Raw genomic sequence first — 18,450 nt, forward strand, 5'->3', positions numbered from 1 at the left:
CTTTGGAAAGAGAGCAGATGAAGGAGTAGGACAGGTTTATGTGTCCCCAATATATGTGTGGGAGAATAACACTAAAAGAAAAAAATGTCCCAGACCCTCTATTCCGTGAAACAGAATGGGCAGAATGGTTTGTCCCATTCTCTGCCTTGTACTCTGGACAGTGCAGCATTATAGGCAAATTTGGGTGAACTCTGCTAAAAACACCAGTAGTTTTCACAAAGAAATTCACAATTTTCAACCTTCTTTTGTTGCTGATAAAAATCTTAAACTGTTTGAAAAGGGATTTTTAAACAATATCTTCACTACTTTGAGTTTTTCTTTCCTTTTGTTCCTTGTTTCTTTATTTTCTGGGTGCTTTGTTTTTGGTTTTTTGTTGTTTTTGTTTTGTGTTTTTTTTATATTCCACTGCATGTTTTGAAAAGAACTGCGTCAGTGATCAGGTACAGGAGCACAATGTAGATTCAGCTTGCTCATATGGAAATTTCTAATTTCAGCACAACACCATTAATGGAAAAATGTGTAAATCTGTTGTGTATACAGCAAATACTCATATATAATCCATTCTGCACAACAATCACAAATTCTTTAAGGGCAGAAGCCTACAAGAACAATAGCTCTTGCACAGAGCAGAGAGAATAAGGGACTGAAAAAGGAACAAAGGAGCAAGACAAAAAAATAATCGAAAAACAAGATGTTTTAAGGGCCAGCTTTAACAAGTCTGGTTAGATCTGGAGTTTCCTTTTTTGTTTTTTTTTTGTTTTTTTCACCTCTCTTTATGAATGCTATCCATTGAGAAGTGTTTATCCTGATTGAAGAAGATTGTAGCTATGTCTCTACAAAGAGATCTGTTTCAAGGACCTTGAAGGTTCAGGTTTTCTCTAAATTTCAGTTGGCTTAGTACAAATCTTACCTTATACCCTCGCTTATAACCTACAACAGCGTTTCTACCGTGTAAATGCTGATTGCACATCAAGATTCCTATTGGGATAGATTTTGTTTTTCAAGAACCTGTTTTGATAAATCATCTGTAAAGTAAGTTTTACAGAAAAGGCCTCCTTAAAAAATGAAATTTTTTCATCTTGAAATTGTCCAGCAAACTTGAAGATAGCTAGAGTTATATGAATGAAGGGGATTTAGATTTTTTTAAATGTATCAGCAAAGAAAGTAAAAATCTTTTCCCATAAACCTGATATGCCATAAGCAGGGAAAAAATTGCAAAGTACTTGATGAAATAAATGTCAAACTTTTTTTCTAAGCTGAAGGGAGGCATCACTACCATTATTTTTAAAGGAAGACTTAAAAAATTGTCTATGCAATCTCAAAACATAAACAAGACACCGGGTAAAAATCTGTTCTTAGTAAATTTTCAAAAGTATTAGTAGTATCTCTGGGAATGGCAGAAGCACAAACAATCCCACTGCAGTGACTTAGAGAAACCTGAGGCTCAGAGCAGTTGCCAATAGACAAATATTTTTATGTTTTCAACTTCAAAGCATCAAAAGTTAACCCCAGTTAAAAAATACATTCTTCTTAATTTTCAAATGATTCAAAATTGAGTTTTTCAATTAAATATGAATTATTTAATAAAAAAATTAACAACAGTTTTTTAAATTAAATAAACAGGCAGTATTACTTCTTTTTTTTTTTCCTTTCTCTTTTTTCTTTTGCTCCCCGCCAGTAAGATCCTGCTCTTGATCTAAAATTTTATGCAAGTAAGCTTGGGTTTCTTGATTTCTTTCTGCTATGGAGTACCAAAAACCAATGTTAGGCTATATTATTATCTCAGAAATTTATATATAAAAGAGTCTCTTCATACAGCAGCTTCTCACTTGAAAAGGATCTGAGAAAGAAATATAGTTCATATATCTCATTGGAGCAAAATGAGAATTCATTGCATCACACTAAGTCAAGCCCATGTACACTTCTTCAACAGAACAGATTGAATAAGAAAGTAAGAGCTAACTAGAAGGAGTTGGTGTAGTGCTTTTACATCAGTTTTCTACAAATAGTAATGTATTCTTTAAAAAAAAAGAAAATAGAAAGAAAATTATTGGTGTTAAAGTGTATCTATGTTTGGCTTGGTATCTAATATTCAGAAGTGTCATTGACAAAATTAATGTCTAGCAAGGGTACTTTCCAAATATTCTGATTAAATCTGAAGTTTTAATGAAGGCTTATCTCTTTGAAAATGCTATGCTTGTGTGGTCTTGTAATGGTAATTATATTTTTCTTCCCAGACAGACAATGGAAAAGAAGAGAAAACAAAATAGTTTCCAGGGTAGAAGACTTCAGATCTCCACACAAAGGAATCATGATTTACATTAGAACTATCTGTATCATTCACAAAATACTGATGCTGTTAATCTACCCTAAATTTTCAGCCTGGATTTTTAAGCTTTTCTCAGAGATCTAAGAAATATCTTAGTTGAAACCAATCCTGTTAGAGGGCACTGAGGAGAAGACGCGCTGTAAAAACTGCTACGTCACCAAATTTATCACTCAGGGGGAAAAAACTGCACCTCAGCTTTTGACAAAGAACATGTGCACACCTGTCAGGCCAAGGCACACGCAGACACCATCCCCTCAGTTCCTCCGTGCCCTTTCCCACTGGAACAAACACCAGCACATGGGAAAATCCAAGCAAGATGAACACAGATGGAAACCCAATTACATCCAACAGATGTCTGAAGTACTGATCCAATAAATATGCCTACAACTTTTTTCTCTCAACAAACATTTATTCCTTTTCTTTTCCTTGACTCCTTTTCCTTTTTTCAGTTCCAGAATCAATGAAATCCAGAATTGATATCTCAAATATTTCCTGGAAGGTTGAAATAGAAATTTTTTATCAAATGTTAAATTATGCTAGAGCACAATACAATAAGTGTAATGGAGAAGCAATTGGTGGCTGTGTGTCAAAATAATTTTATTAGAGTTCTACATATGTGACAATGAGAAGGTGGCCTTTAGACAACAGGGTTGTGAATAGAACAATAGCAGGTTGGAGATTTTTGGGTAATTTTGGCTCAAGAGTCAAAGATCAGTAGATTCATCACTTCCTCTTGTGAGAAAAGGATTTCGAGACCAGGAACTTCTATCCATCTGGAATGGAGTGGTAGAAGAAATGTATGGACAGCAAAGAACATAAGTGAAAGGAGAAATTAAGTCAAAAGACAAAAATTAATGAGAGAGGTCGAAGAAGAATACCCAGAAGAAAAGCTAGCAGTAGTTCATAGATAAAGAACATGCTCTGGACTAACTCTGACCACAGGTTTCAGTGCAGAAAATCATGGGACCAGAGTCAATTACTGGTACAGGAAAATCTGCTAGAAGGAGCATAAAATGGAAGAAAGTCAGAAACCTAAGCTGACCAGAGAGATGATAGCAAGGAAAGGAAACTTCTGGTCTTTTTGCTCTGCTATAAGGAATTAACTTAGATGAAACAGACCAGAGGGCCTGAAAGAACCATAACCTTATGGAGTTAGCTCTGTAACAGGAGGAATTTCCCCTATGAAGGTAAGCTAAAAGTTAGGGTGGCAGCTATTCTTGACTCTGAATATTGGCAATCCATCACAAGAGCAACAAGGCTGTGGAAGACAGAATATGACTACATGAAAAGCAACATTGATTAAAATATAAGGAAAATAGTTGTGAAAGCTTGCAGTATACTGCAAATGTTTGTTTCCAGGTAAACCCATGAAACAAAATCTGCTCTTTAATCAGACATGAACAGCAGGAATAACCAACAAAGTTAATGATGGATTCAATTTCACTTAGTCTGTAATGAGAAACAATAATTATGATAAGCATCCTTGGACTTCACCTTTTTCTCCTACCTTGTCCATTTATGCAAACACTTTTGTGCATGTAAACAGCTGGGTGCCATGGAGACCTGCTTGCTGCCTTAGTTCAATCCACTTCTGCCCAGCATTTTATCAAACTCACCAGTTTAGAAAGGGAAGACATTTGGCTGAATCTCAGGGGGGAAAAAATTACTCTGACATTCACACTTCTCATCTTAAAATATGTAGTCTATCATACAATAAACGTACCATTTTTACAAACTAAACTGATTATTTAAGTAAGCAAGACATTTGAACATTTCTTCTATGGAGCAAAGCTATTATGATAAGATTTTCTGCTGTAACTCACTATTTTCATAAACTGTTCAGGTAGGCCAAGAATGAAAAATGAAAAAAACTATACAAATCAAACTCTTTTTACAATCAATTGGGAAATGGAAAATAAATAAAATTAAAAGATTCATTAAATTGATTGTTTGCAATAGCTGAAGCCAGTTCTATTCAGAGATGATGATAATCTGTTCATTAAAGTCACCTTAATCCCTTATTATTTTATCACATTTCAAAATATAATGTAGAAAAGGCAGTTTGGTGTTTCTGATATTTAAATAACAGGTTTTTTACATTTTCACTTATAGAAACAATTAGAAAGCAAAAATATCTCATAAGTGACAGACAGCAAAGGATTAGGTCTCCTCACAAAATCTGTAAACTTAGTCTATAGTTATGTTCCCCAAAATTCAATTGAAAGTAAAATATTTCTGTGGTTCCTGTGCTTTCTTCCTAAACCTTGTGTCCTAGTTCTGGCCAGCACAGGGGTAATTTTTTGCTGTAGCCAGGAGGGGATGGACAGTACCCAGAGGTTATTCTATACCATTTCACATAATTTTCCATGAATGGAGAAGGGCTCATTTCCAAGTTGGAGTAACGTGGCTGCAGTCAGGCTCTGCAGTGAGCATTTTGCATGGGAATCCCTCGTTTTTAGGAACATATCTGAAATAAATGTCCTAGACTAATTTGTGGATTAGCTGCAAGCCTTGCTCTAAAACACACAAAAACATCCTATAATCAATTAATTATTTTGAAAATGTTTTTTGGAGTTTCAGTGAATGGTGATGGAAGTTAGAAAGCAAATTGTTGATGTAGTTTGGAAAATATTTATTTCTCCGAATGAACCTACTACAGTGCACAAGATCCCTGGTAGTCACAGATGCATCTGTGGTTTTTTATATGAGTTTTGTTACTGCTTATTGCCCAGTAGATGCACACATTTTGATTGTGCAGTAGCTGTAATTATTCACCCATTACCATTTTGGAAATGGTACTTGAAATGGTACCTTTGGAAAAGGACTTGAACATACCTTCAGGGAAAACAATAGAATCAGAGTTATTTAAGACAGAATTGGGAATTTCATTTGGAGTAAAGTAAGAAAATACATGTGTAAAGCAAAATGAGGCCTTCATGAAAGCTGTTAGGCTCAAAGTGACAAACTGAATCCAAACACTATCTATGTACCTTAAGTATTAGGAGTAGCAGCTTTTGGAAAACACCTCTCTTGCACATCATTTATTCAGCATATAGGGGCTGTTTGTGCTAGACTGGATGATGATAAAAAGCATAGATTCCAATAAAGATCTCTAAAATACATATGTAGACTGAGATTTCAGTTTAGCATTTTCATTAAGAAAATTGGCATTCAGCAGGAGAAAGATAGAGTTATGTAGTGGGCATGTAATGTTACTCACCCTAAAGTTAAAGAACTTTACATATTTATAGCCTGCTTTTTTTTATGGGTAAGATTTTACTGCAGGCACAACTAGGATGTCAGAAATATAGAAGAGAGAAGCTTTTGAGACAGAAAAATTTGGATCTGGACTTGGACAGTAGAAATAAAGAGTAAAAATAGTTCAAAGTGGAGATTCACGTCCTGCAAGAAGCATTTCCATAACTTGAGCTGCCTAAAGATGAGGAGACTGATCAAATTAGCCATTCAGCCATCCTTCTCTTTTTTTCAGACGGTAGAGAGAAAGATAGAATTCATCCTTCTTATTTGTAACTGTCATTTAGAGCAGAGTGGATTAATTTTCTTATAAAATATAGAGGGAATACAAGCTGATCCACTCAGACTCAATGTTGTAATTTTTATTTACACATATATGTAATAATTGCCTTCACAGGAAGGATTAAAAGCCTCACTTCTGCAGTAAAGCCACACATCCAAATGACTGCTCTGGTTTCAATACTTCAGGGAGGCATATTAAAAATAAAATATCCACTCAACAGAAAATAAAATCAAGTATATTTTCAATTAGGTAACTCAATTAAATTGGGATGCCCTCCTAATAAATCTTTTAGTGAAGTGTAAATTTGTGCAAGTCTTGTTTGAACAGTTGGGACAGTAATCCACTTGCACTGAACTTTAAAACTATATTCCTTAGTTGATAATGATGAATTAATATTTTGATATAGATCGATATTATTTGTAGCTGCCATAATGTCTAAAAGAATACCACTTCCTTTCCTTTGCTTTTAATTTGACCATTTTAAACACTTGAGTAACAAATGCTTCAAATTGAACAAACTCCTGAATAAGTTCAAGTCCAGAAAACAATGTATTTGTTTTAAAAAACATACAACTTTACTACATTTTTCCAGCAGTGGACAGTGGCATCAGTTATATTACATATCTGTTCTATGAGATTGTTTTGGAGATGATTCTACAGAGAATAAAATTTTATACACTGTTCAGGTTCATTAATCTCTACTGTATAAAATGCTGAGCCAAATTCTGATAAAATAAAATGTCTGTATGTTCATAGCTTAGAGTCTGAGGACTCAGGAATATTTTCCCTAATGGACTTCATGTAATTTTAATTTTCTGTGCATGTATTTTCAGAAATAACTAGTGTAAATTAGTTGCATCAAATATTTTGCTGAATTTCTTCTCATAAAATTTCAGAGAGCAAAGAGAGACCAGAGCCTCAAAATCTCTTGTAGAAAGCCGTTGATGGAGTGCTTGCTGGATAACATAAGAGGTTTGTGGAGGTGCTTGCAGGAACCACACTTGGGGTGGCTTGGTGGCCCCACTGTCCCCAGCTGTTACAGCAAGAGTGTGGATGTGCACACAGCACATGGGCACTGTGGGCCTGGGCCCAGAGACAGGAATACTGAGGGAACCAGCCTGAAAGAGGCACAAAGGCAGCAGGAACAGCTGAAGGCAGAGCAGGACAGACCTCGGGGGCAGAGGGATGGAAGCGGCCTCCAAACTCTGCCAGTCCCTGCAGGGATGGCAGCATCACCCAACCTCTGCCAGTCCCTGCAGGGATGGCAGCATCACCCAACCTCTGCCAGTCCCTGCAGGGATGGCAGCATCACCCAACCTCTGCCAGTCCCTGCCAGGGATGGCAGCATCACCCAACCTCTGCCAGTCCCTGCAGGGATGGCAGCATCACCCAACCTCTGCCAGTCCCTGCAGGGATGGCAGCATCACCCAAACTCTGCCAGTCCCTGCAGGGATGGCAGCATCACCCAAACTCTGCCAGTCCCTGCCAGGGATGGCAGCATCACCCAAACTCTGCCAGTCCCTGCAGGGATGGCAGCATCACCCAACCTCTGCCAGTCCCTGCAGGGATGGCAGCATCACCCAAACTCTGCCAGTCCCTGCCAGGGATGGCAGCATCACCCAAACTCTGCAGTCCCTGCAGGGATGGCAGCATCACCCAACCTCTGCCAGTCCCTGCAGGGATGGCAGCATCACCCAACCTCTGCCAGTCCCTGCAGGGATGGCAGCATCACCCAAACTCTGCCAGTCCCTGCCAGGGATGGCAGCATCACCCAACCTCTGCCAGTCCCCGCCAGGGATGGAAGCGGCATCCAACCTCTGCCAGTCCCTGCAGGGATGGCAGCAACACCCAACCTCTGCCTGTCCCTGCAGGGATGGCAGCAACACCCAACCTCTGCCTGTCCCTGCAGGGATGGCAGCAACACCCAACCTCTGCCAGTCCCTGCAGGGATGGCAGCAACACCCAACCTCTGCCTGTCCCTGCAGGGATGGCAGCATCACCCAAACTCTGCCAGTCCCTGCCAGGGATGGCAGCATCACCCAAACTCTGCCAGTCCCTGCAGGGATGGCAGCATCACCCAACCTCTGCCAGTCCCTGCAGGGATGGCAGCATCACCCAAACTCTGCCAGTCCCTGCCAGGGATGGCAGCATCACCCAAACTCTGCCAGTCCCCGCCAGGAGCTGCTCCAGCAGAGTGTTGGTGACCCAGGGGCTGGGAGCAGAGTGAGCTGCCTGGGAGCTGGGGCTGAGCTAGTGGTGTGTCCTCCTGGGGATTATCAGGTACAGGGCTGGGAAATGCACAGCTACTTCACACTTTGCAACTGTCCGGTATCGTGATTTATCACTTGTGTTGGTATTGATCTTTGCTAACGTGCTGTTCACAAATCAATGAACTGCTTCAGTCCTGATGGGGTTTGAACCATGCAAACTGACTGGTTTTCCCCTGTGACAGGATCTGACACAGTTTACTGTTATATTGCCCAAGGTCAGATATGTGATTATTTTTACCTAGTCTCTGCATCTTGGACACTTTTCCCTTCTTTCTGCATCATACCGTTAGGGAAAGGAACTGTAGGCAGAGCAGACAATCCAGAACTCATTGTTCAGAGACCAAAAACTATACTGAAAATATCAAAATTCATATTTTTCTTCCAGATATCCTTTTCACAGCCAGCTAATTTGCCCACTATTCTATTTCTCAGTCTTCAGTTTCTAACTTCACCTTTTTCTTTGCTTATCCATTTAGAAATTCCCTTCTTTTTTATTTCTGGCAAAAGAAGAAAATAAATATCTCACTTCAGAGAAAACTTTGGCAGGAGTGACTTTTAATTTCTTTCCTTTCTCTTCTCTATTGAGCTGATCATCCTTGTATGGATGATAATCTCTTTTAACATGAAGCAATGCTCTAACTATAATTTTTTTATGATAGAATAACTGTCATTTAACTGAAAAACACATATATCCGTACCAACAAGGGTGAAAATGTTCTTTCAATAATAATTTACAGGACAACTTTGGTGAAGCTTTATCTTTTGAGATGGAGGACCCAAATATGAAAATCCTTAATCTGACAACTAAACCACATTTCTCATTTCAAAGGCAAGTTTGTCTGCTACTAGGCTAATATATAAAATACTATCATTCCTCCTTCTTGTTTTAAAAGAAAGAGTATTTAAATTTGTACAAACAAATCTCAATAGCTTAAAATTTTCCAGATGTTCATCTCTTTTTATGTATTTATCTCTCTGAGATGAAGGCAAACTGTCTAGTTAAGGTACTTGATTGTTGAAAATTGAAATTAAATGTGATATAAAAAAGATGAAAACAATATTATAATTCTTCTCCTTGTTTTTCAAATAGATGGATAATCAGGGAGAAGGATGGAGGAAGAAATACGCAGATTACATAAAGCTCTCAAAAAAGCACATACTCAAGTTAAAATCAAGCAGATACTTAAGTGCTTTGCTTAATCAGAATCCAAATCTCTCAGAAGGAGGTAAGTATTTGGAGCAGGTAAGAGATTAGATTAGGATAGTAGAAAGTAAGATTGTTTAATTATCCTTTCACAGGCCACCCAGCACTTGCTTCAGGCTCTTTTTTCTGAAAAAATTATTAATCGGGAAGATTTATTAGCCATTTGCTGAGTTTAAATTTTAAAGACCTCCTGTCACTTTCCTGGAAAAGTTACTGCATGTGCAGCAATTGTTATAACCTGGCTAGTTTTTTCAATGTCTCTATTCTAAAATTTTACTGAAGGATGGATTCCTGTGCATTGTCAGCATCCTCTGGTATATAAAATCTCCATGACGAATTAGCCTACACATTTAAACTTTGCATTTGTACAAGCCAAAATAGACTCCAAGCTACACCAAGACTAAAACTTGAAGGACTACAAGCAGAGGCAAAACAATAAATTAATGTATATAGGCATGTGCTTTGTGCATGAAAAATACTTTTATAGCTATAACTATAATCCTTTATTTTATTTTTTTTAAATTGGATGTCTTATTTTTTTCCCCTTTTGTTTAGCATGCAGGTATTGTTCTGGTTTGTAGAGCTACTAACAGATGTTGGCACCACAGCTGTCTGGTCAAGCCAGTGACTATGGATGAGCTCTATATCAGTATGGTTTCAAGAATTCCTCTGATTTCTAGACAAGAGTAAAAAATTCTAAGAAATGTTCTCATGAGTTATAAAAATCAAAGTAAATGTGGCATCAGATTGTGGCATGGACAATGTATTTTTGGTTCAAAAACATATGCATGCGTGTTCAACAAGAATAAGACCAAAAGCAAAAGTTTCTATATTGCCTTCTTCCTTCTGATATGAAACAATTTGACACTTTACCTGGCTACAGAAAATCCAAAAGCCTCATTAACTAGGTCTACAAGACTTTGGCAATGGGGTCTACAAACACATGAAATGATCTAATGTAGGTAACTCATAAAATCATTTTCTGTGTCCTGCAAGTACCTGGCAGAGGTACTGACTAAAACCCATAGTTTTCCATTGACAGTTTACACAGGAACACTAAAATGTCTTCTGAGCATCTCCTAGTGCTTCCATGGATGTTACACTTTCTGTGGTTATGAAGAACATATTTTCATGTCATATGGCATTTTTTATATATATTTAGTAAATATGTCATATTACATATTTACTAACTTTGCCCTTATTTTACCTTTTGTATTGAACAGTTGAATTTACTGGAGTGGCTGGTATTTTAGTGTGGAATTCCAAAGGATTTATTGTTAGGAAAAGAACTTCCATTGGTCTAAGATAGCAGGGTGGCCTGAGAGACTGCCCTCACATGGAGAAATCTGAGGAGGCTGCAACTAATGGATTTTCTCATTACTTCATTGGCATAATTCAGATGACCAAGTTTTAAGTAAGGCTCAAAAATTCTTCTTTTGGTGCTAGAGGGCAAAATCTTTTCATACTTAAACCAAAGTATTGATTTATTGTCTATTTATAAGATGAGCATTACTTTAATTCTATTTCAAGACTGTTCCTACCGAGGATAAAGCAGTTGTCTCCAGATCTGCTTCACCTCTGCAGAATTAGACATTCCACCGAATTCAGAGACCACACAGAAATCCCCCACAAAGATGTAGCCATCTAATTTTCCCAGAAAGGAATGTATATGGGTAAAAATTGTCCCAGTAAGATTGATATAGATGACATAAACAGTAATATAGTCAAAATCTTTTTAAGAGCTAGTAACATACTGCTCATCTTTTCCAAAGATGAGCAACTGAATCAAACCTCAGGTCTTCACTGGAAAGCTTTGGTTAAAATGTACTGCTTTGATCTTGAATTTAGAAGTAGCTAAGCAAAGGAACAACTTGTTGACGTAGTATCCAGTGTTAGAGAAAGGTAGAGAGAGGTTCTCTTTATTAAAAAAAAAAATTAGGACATTTTCTCTTTATATCAGGCTTCATTTGATTTGATCAAAAGCTTTTTATTCACACCATTTAACAAATGTACAGGTCAATAATTTTGTGCTTTTGTCACATGTAAAATTCCAGATTAATTAATTCCAGTAAAATTCATCTGCAGCTGGTCTGAATATTGGTGTTTACTTAGGAGTCAACTAGATAAGAACTTTAGGCACTCTCTTCCACCTACTGTGTTATATTTTGACTTCCTTGCAACCTGTAGGAAAGTTACTGCAGGTTTTGGACGGTTGGGCAGAAAGCCATGTGGGCTCCTGCCCTGCCACTGCTCCGTTTCCTCTCCCAGGTTTCACTGGCCAAGGTCTTTGGACATCCACTGTCATTTGTCTCCATGCACCTCTCCTCTCCAGAATCTTCCTTCATTTGCAGGATCCTTCCTCCACCCACAATCTTTGCCACCTTCTTCCCAGGCCCCTTTAGTCTTTCTGAGACCAGCTCCTTTCAAGGATTCTCTTTACAGCACCCAAGGACTTTGGTGTCCTTACTATATTAGAATCCATACAGAGGAATAATGTATGATCATCCTTCTCATCAGTGATCCTGTCTCATGTTTCTTTAGTACATGGAGGGTTCATTATGCACCATTTTTTTCAGTCCAGGTGATAGAGAAGTTTGCAGTCAGCCTACACAGGGTACAGCTAGCAAACAGGAGGTTTGTACCTGAAAATTAGGAAGTCAAATTTTATACATTAGCACAAACACATGCACACACATCTACCACTTGTCATTTTCCAGAGCTTCAATCAACCAACCAAACCTAAAAAGCAAACAAACAAACAATCAACCTCCAAAAAAACTAGCAAAACTAAACAAAGAAAAAACCACAAAACAAACAAAGGCTGGAATCATTTTCCAGCTTTAGTTCTAACAGAGAGAGTTCTACTTGCAGATTCAACTCTACGAATCAATTTCTCTTGTGAAAACTAGGTGCAAATATTGGCTTTTGTGTGATGAGGTCTTATGTACTTCATTAAGATGCTGAACACTGTCCCTGAGTGCCAAACACCTCCTGTGAGTGATTTTGTGGTCACAATCTCACAGGATTTAGCACTACATGCTTTACATTAACATTTGTCTCAATACTACGGGTCTTAATCTGCTGAAATTAAAAAACTCAAGTTGACTTGACTGAGAAAATTACAGGGCTTCAATATAAAGAAACGGAAGACTAGGGGGTCATAGCTGGTTAATTGAACACAGTTGAACACAGTACCTGAAATTTAGGAAAGAGATGCTTGGATTTGTAGTCCATAAGTAGTATGGACTTACAAATGGACTACAAATAAGTCCATATGTAGTCCATAAGAGGAACATAAAGTCTTTTTCCCCTGTCCTGCAAACTATAGGCCAGAAACCCCAGAACACTCTTATAAACTCGAGACCTACATTAAAAGACCAAAAGCCAGAAATTATATTTTGCCACATGAAAGTACTCTGGAGACTCAGGGGTTTATCTAACATTTCTGAAATAACACTAACTTGACCAAACAACCATGGTAAGTAGATTGTGCGCTGCTTTGTGAAAGTTGGAGGGGAAGAAGACAGGAGAATAAAAAAGAAAAACAAAAAACAACCCACGCTAAAATAAAAGCTAAGCAGCAGTCGTTTGATAAGGGCAAAAGCACCTATATAGTTACCTAAATGATTTATAGTAACCTGGAAAAATATGTCAAGATAAGGATCAGTGACCATTTTAGTGCTGATCATGTATAGTTTTGCTTTACAATCAGAATTACTGTAGAGAAAGTGAACTAAGAAGGCAAAGTTGTGACACAGAGGGGGGAAAATGAAATATGGTCAAAAAAGGAGCTCAACTTTCCTTAAACTTCTCTAAAGGTAAGATATTTAAAATTAGATATTTAACAAAAAATTTATAATAAGATTTTACCTTCTAATTAGTCTTTTAAATGTGAAATTATTTCCATTAATCTCTATGAGAGCACCCTGGAAGAAACCAAATCCTGTTAATTCTCACCAAAAGAAATTATGGAGGAATGCAATTATAATTTTGAACTAAATATCACAGAAACAATTATCAAGAAGAAAAATAACAAAAATAATTTACTATAATTTTAAGATCTATATACATTGCTAATTTTTAAGGGGAAAAACCACCAAAACAGTACTACTCTCAGGACAGTACCAATGTATGTGTTTGGTATTAGCCTAGAGAAAACACAGACAAAACATCTTTTCATTAAGTGATCAGTTTAAAAAATAAACAAACAAAAACCTGTTCATATTAGGAACTATATAGACGTGTCAAGGAATGTGCTGAATTTGAAGTTTCCCTTTAAAGTGCCTGAAATCAGAGTGTACCCTGTACCAAATGAAAAATCTAAAGATGAGACATGAAGGTGTCCAGCAACCATCATGGCAGAACTAATATTTTATTAGAAATTATAAAGCCTAACATTACTTAATGCTGAACTGAACTGACTTAGTCAAGGCACTAAAAATTTAGAACTGAAAAGTCCCTCATCATTATCTTGTGGCAGAGTAGCAGTGGCATGATGCATAATGATTCCATAGCACAGAGACTCTTTCAATGTAATTAAAAGTCAGTAGAACGGAACACAATTATAAGAATTTAATTTTTTTTAAGGCAATGTGTGATCAGCCAAGGAAATTCACTGTCACAGAAAATCATTGAGATGTCATCTATGCCAAAACCTGGAGACTATGATAATTTTTTGATCAATTATAATATTTGTGGGCATCTACTGTAGAGAGCAAAGCTACACTGGACAATATAGCACAATGTGTACATTTATCTAATGTGCATGGATATTGCACATTGGCTAGACCCTGGAATAAATTCAAAAGGTAGGCACTTGTGTTTCATAAATCACTTACCCATAGGCATAAGTGCTGTTAGTAAGGAGTTCACATACCAGAGTACTCATTTCACAAGTATTTAAACATCAAAAGTTGTTTGTATTAGGTAGTCAAAGCTGGCCTTCCTCTACACTAACCAGAGAAAGCATTTCCAAAAAACATTTCACCTCACAGATGCAATGTCCTAAGCTGATTCCCTCCTTGGGTCTCCTTATTTCTTTAACTCTTTAGATGGAGAATCTGGTGTAATTACCTTGATTCTAGTCAACAAACTTTTTTAGTGACTGATAGGCATTAGACTTATACTGTCCTCAGCATCTATGTCCTGTGTGCAGAAAAAGAGAGACATTTCCAGGAGAATTTATCCCTTTTTATAACAGATATGTAAGTAGATGCTAGGATTTGCCCTCTCAGATATCTTAGTTCTTTCCATTAAGCACAGGAACAGCCAAAATAACCAGTTGCCATTTGATTTAAACCCTGAAAACATCAAATTTGCTAGAAAAGATCCCCATTCTTAGAGGATTTGTTGAAATCAGGTACATTTGCTGGCTTAGCAGACAAATGAACTTGTGTGGGGTAAATCAGTTAATGATTTTTTGACAGTGAGACATGAGACCTGACCATGGTCTGGGGTGTGAGATGTGGAACCTGCTAGGTTAATGAATAGCAGTCCCTGAACTGTAGCAGGCTGCCTACATTGTCTCTGTGCTGTGAGGTGAAGCCTCTCTGGAAGCACCTTTGGACGCTATCAGAAGAAAAAGGAGGAGAAGACGATGATGAACTCAATTTGGCATTAATAAGGAGTGCAAGCATATAGCTAAAGGACAGGCTCCAGTTTCTGTAAGAACATTATTCATTTTTAATTTGTTTTCCCCTGCCCAGTGCAGAAATTCAGGGAATGCTCTGTGGTGCACAGAGCTGTGTATCAAATCATGATTTCTCACTATGATAAGAATGTTCTAGGTTTTTTCACATATTTGAAAAGAATGTGTTAAATAATCTTTAAAATACTGATAAAATTACAGTCAACCAAAACTGAAAGTAAAAATCTAAGTCAGTTATTAGGTAACAGGCCCTGAAGATTGCAAAATGAAAATTTGAATCTATGTAATCCTGCCAATGTCTATAACAGACACATGGAATTAAAATGACAACAATATTGTTTTGGTGATTTTGGAAGCTGGCACAAAAAACATAGTTACAATTTACATCATGCCGGGTCAAGATGGCTGAAAGTAACCAGGATGAGTACACTAATAAATTACAAAAAATTATAGAATGGGTTTATACAAATAAACATTTCCTATAAATATGTTAATTTACATAATAGAAAAAGAGAAAACTGTTCCGAAATGAATCAATAAAAGTAAAAATAGGTTCCACTGGTGTAATTTCTAATAAGCATATGCAAACACATCAGTAGTGTCACAAAACTAAAGAATCAGTAGCACAGTGATGTCGTAGACATCTTTTTGTGAAAATCCTTTCTTAGGATTTTTTCCCTTCTGAGAAGCTGAGGCCTCAGAAACAAGATGTAAACAATGGTTATCTGCTGCTGAGGAATGCAACAGGTGCATCTGTGATGGGTCTCGTGTGGATGTTTGGAATTAGTGACCAGTCACGGCAGAGCTGGCTCTCTCTCTCTGTTCGAGCCACAGACCTTTGTTTTCATTCTTTTCTATTCTATTCTTAGCTTAGCTAGCCTTCTGAGATGAAACTTTTCCTTCTATTCTTTTAGTATAGTTTTAATGTGATATAAATATATCTTAAAATAATAAATCAAGCCTTCTGAACATGGAGTCAACACTCTCATCTCTTCTGTCATTCAAGAACCCCTGTGAACACTGTCACACAGTGATGATAATACAGAGATGTTTTTGCTATTGCTGAGCAGGGATTGCACAAGGCCAGGGCCTTTCCTCCTTTTTGTGCTGCCACACTGGGGAGGGGGCTGGAGGTGCTTGGGAGGTTGGGAAGAGACACAGCCAGGACAGGTCACCCACAGTGACCAAAGGGACATTCCAGACCATGTGATATCATGCTCAGTACATAAAGTGGGGGGAAGGAGGAAGGGGAGGACATTTGCAGTGCTGTTTACTTTCCTAAGTCACTGTTACACATGTCAGGGCCCTGCTCTCATGGAGATGGCTGGACAGCTGCCTGCTCATGGGAAGCAGTGAATTCATTCCTTGATTTGCTTTGTGTGTGCAACTTTTGCTTTTCCTATTAAACTGTTTATATCTCAAGCCACGATTTCTCTACCTTTTACCATTCAGATTCACTCCTTGATCCTGCTGGTGGAGGAAGGAGTGAGCAGATGTGTGGGGCTTGGTTTCTGGCTGGGGTTAAACCACAACAGCCTCCTAGATCCAAAAGCATCTGAGGTATGCTCTGAGTACACTCAAACTGTTTTGGTGTTATCCAGAAGGAATTCAGCTTGTGTGCTTTAATCTATCACTGGGAGAGTGGACAAATGGTGGCTGTGCTGGCTGGGGCTGGGCAGAGTTAATAGTCCTCATAGTAACTAGTATGGAGCTGTGCTTTGGATTTGTGCTGGAAAGAGTGCTGAAAACACAGGGATGTTTTCATTATTTCTGGACAGCTCTTGCACAGAGCCAAAGCCTTTTCTGCTTCTCACCTACCACCCCAGCAAGGAGTCTGGGTCACAGAGGGAGTTGGGAGGGGCAGAGCCTGTGCAGCTGACACAGGCTGATCAAAGGAATATTCCATATGATATGACCTCATGCTCAGTATATAAAGTGGAGGGAAGGAGGAGGAAGACTGGGGACACTCGGAGTGATTGGGTTTGCCTTCTTAAGTTAAGTGTGATGGGACCTGGGTTTCCTGGGATTTTGCTTTCCTGGGGATAGCTGAATTCCAGCATGCCAAGGGGAAGTGATAAATGAATTCTTTGTTTTGCTTTGCCTGGGTGTGCAGCTTTCCTTTGGGTAATAAACTATCCTTTTCTCAATCCATAAGTTTTTGTCATTTTTACTCTCCAGATTCTCTCCCCCATCCCAGGGCAGTGAAAGGGAGTGAGTGGCTGTGTGGGGCTGAGTGATCAGCTGTGGTTGAATCTCGACAGTGGCAGATCAGCTTGAAAAGCTCAGTCCTGGACCAAAATAATATTCCAGTGTGGGAACATCCATATGCCCTGAAGGAGTCCATTGGAGTAAAAGCACCAGCTGTACCAGTTTACTCTTTTCAGAGTCCTGTATTAGTTCAAGTATGGGACTGATAGCTCTCACCCTAAGGGGCACGTGGCATAAAACAATACTACCCCAAACTCCATAAAACACCACCATTTACATGTCACTTAACACTAGCTAACAGGTAACTGAAAGAAACAAGGCTGACCCTAATCTGTTCCCTCCAAAATGCTAGTGTGAACGGTGCTACATAAAAGCTTTCTTACTGAAGGAGTGCCAAGGTCGTAGGTCTCTTTTGGAAAAACTAACAGTCGCCACATGTGGTCCCCTTTGGAGGCTATTGCCTTTGTTTCTTCCTTTTTAGGAACAGAATCTTCTTTGTGGATTTTATTGGCCCTAACTCCAGTGCAGCAGCACCCAGACACAGTTTTATGGATTCTGCACGTACCCCTTGGAACAGGGATTTCTTTTTTTTATTTTAATCTGTGCCAGCTTTGAAAATCAGCTTTAGCTTAAATCATCAAAGTATCTTATCAATCACATATTTTAAAAACTCCATTTCTAATGCAAACATAATTAGCCTCTGTCTGTTAATGTGCAAAGTGAAATGCAGGGAAGGGACAGTTGAATAGTGAGTCAATCACAGAGTAGTAACTAGAGCCTTGCTTATCAACTTACCTCCACTGTAGAAATGGTATTGATCAAGGACAGTTGAAACAAACCTACAATTATCAAGGAGAGAGTGCAACTCACACAGATATCTGGAAATGTGGGGGAAATCATGCAGATTAACAATTCTTTTATGTGATGCGGATAAAAAGTATCGCAAATACGCACAGTATCAGCAGCAGAATAAAACAGATAAGGGTTCTACAGATTCTTTCTGAAATGGATGCCATCAAAAATCATAAAGTTTTGGAGAGGAAACAAAGATATCTAAGATCTTTATAATCAAAAGCAAATGTGAAGTATCAGGTTAAGATTTGATCTGGGACATTTTAATTTGGGGTTTTTTCCTAAATAACTTAACTTTTTTTCTAAATAACTTCTTAAAATAACTTTCTTTAAAAAATTTAAGAAATAATATTATCCCAGTCAAATTAGAAAACATTTAAGATATAAAGTAAATTGATATTA

Source organism: Melospiza melodia, chromosome 3, assembly GCF_035770615.1.
Source record: "Melospiza melodia melodia isolate bMelMel2 chromosome 3, bMelMel2.pri, whole genome shotgun sequence".
Taxonomy (NCBI): Eukaryota; Metazoa; Chordata; class Aves; order Passeriformes; family Passerellidae; genus Melospiza; species Melospiza melodia.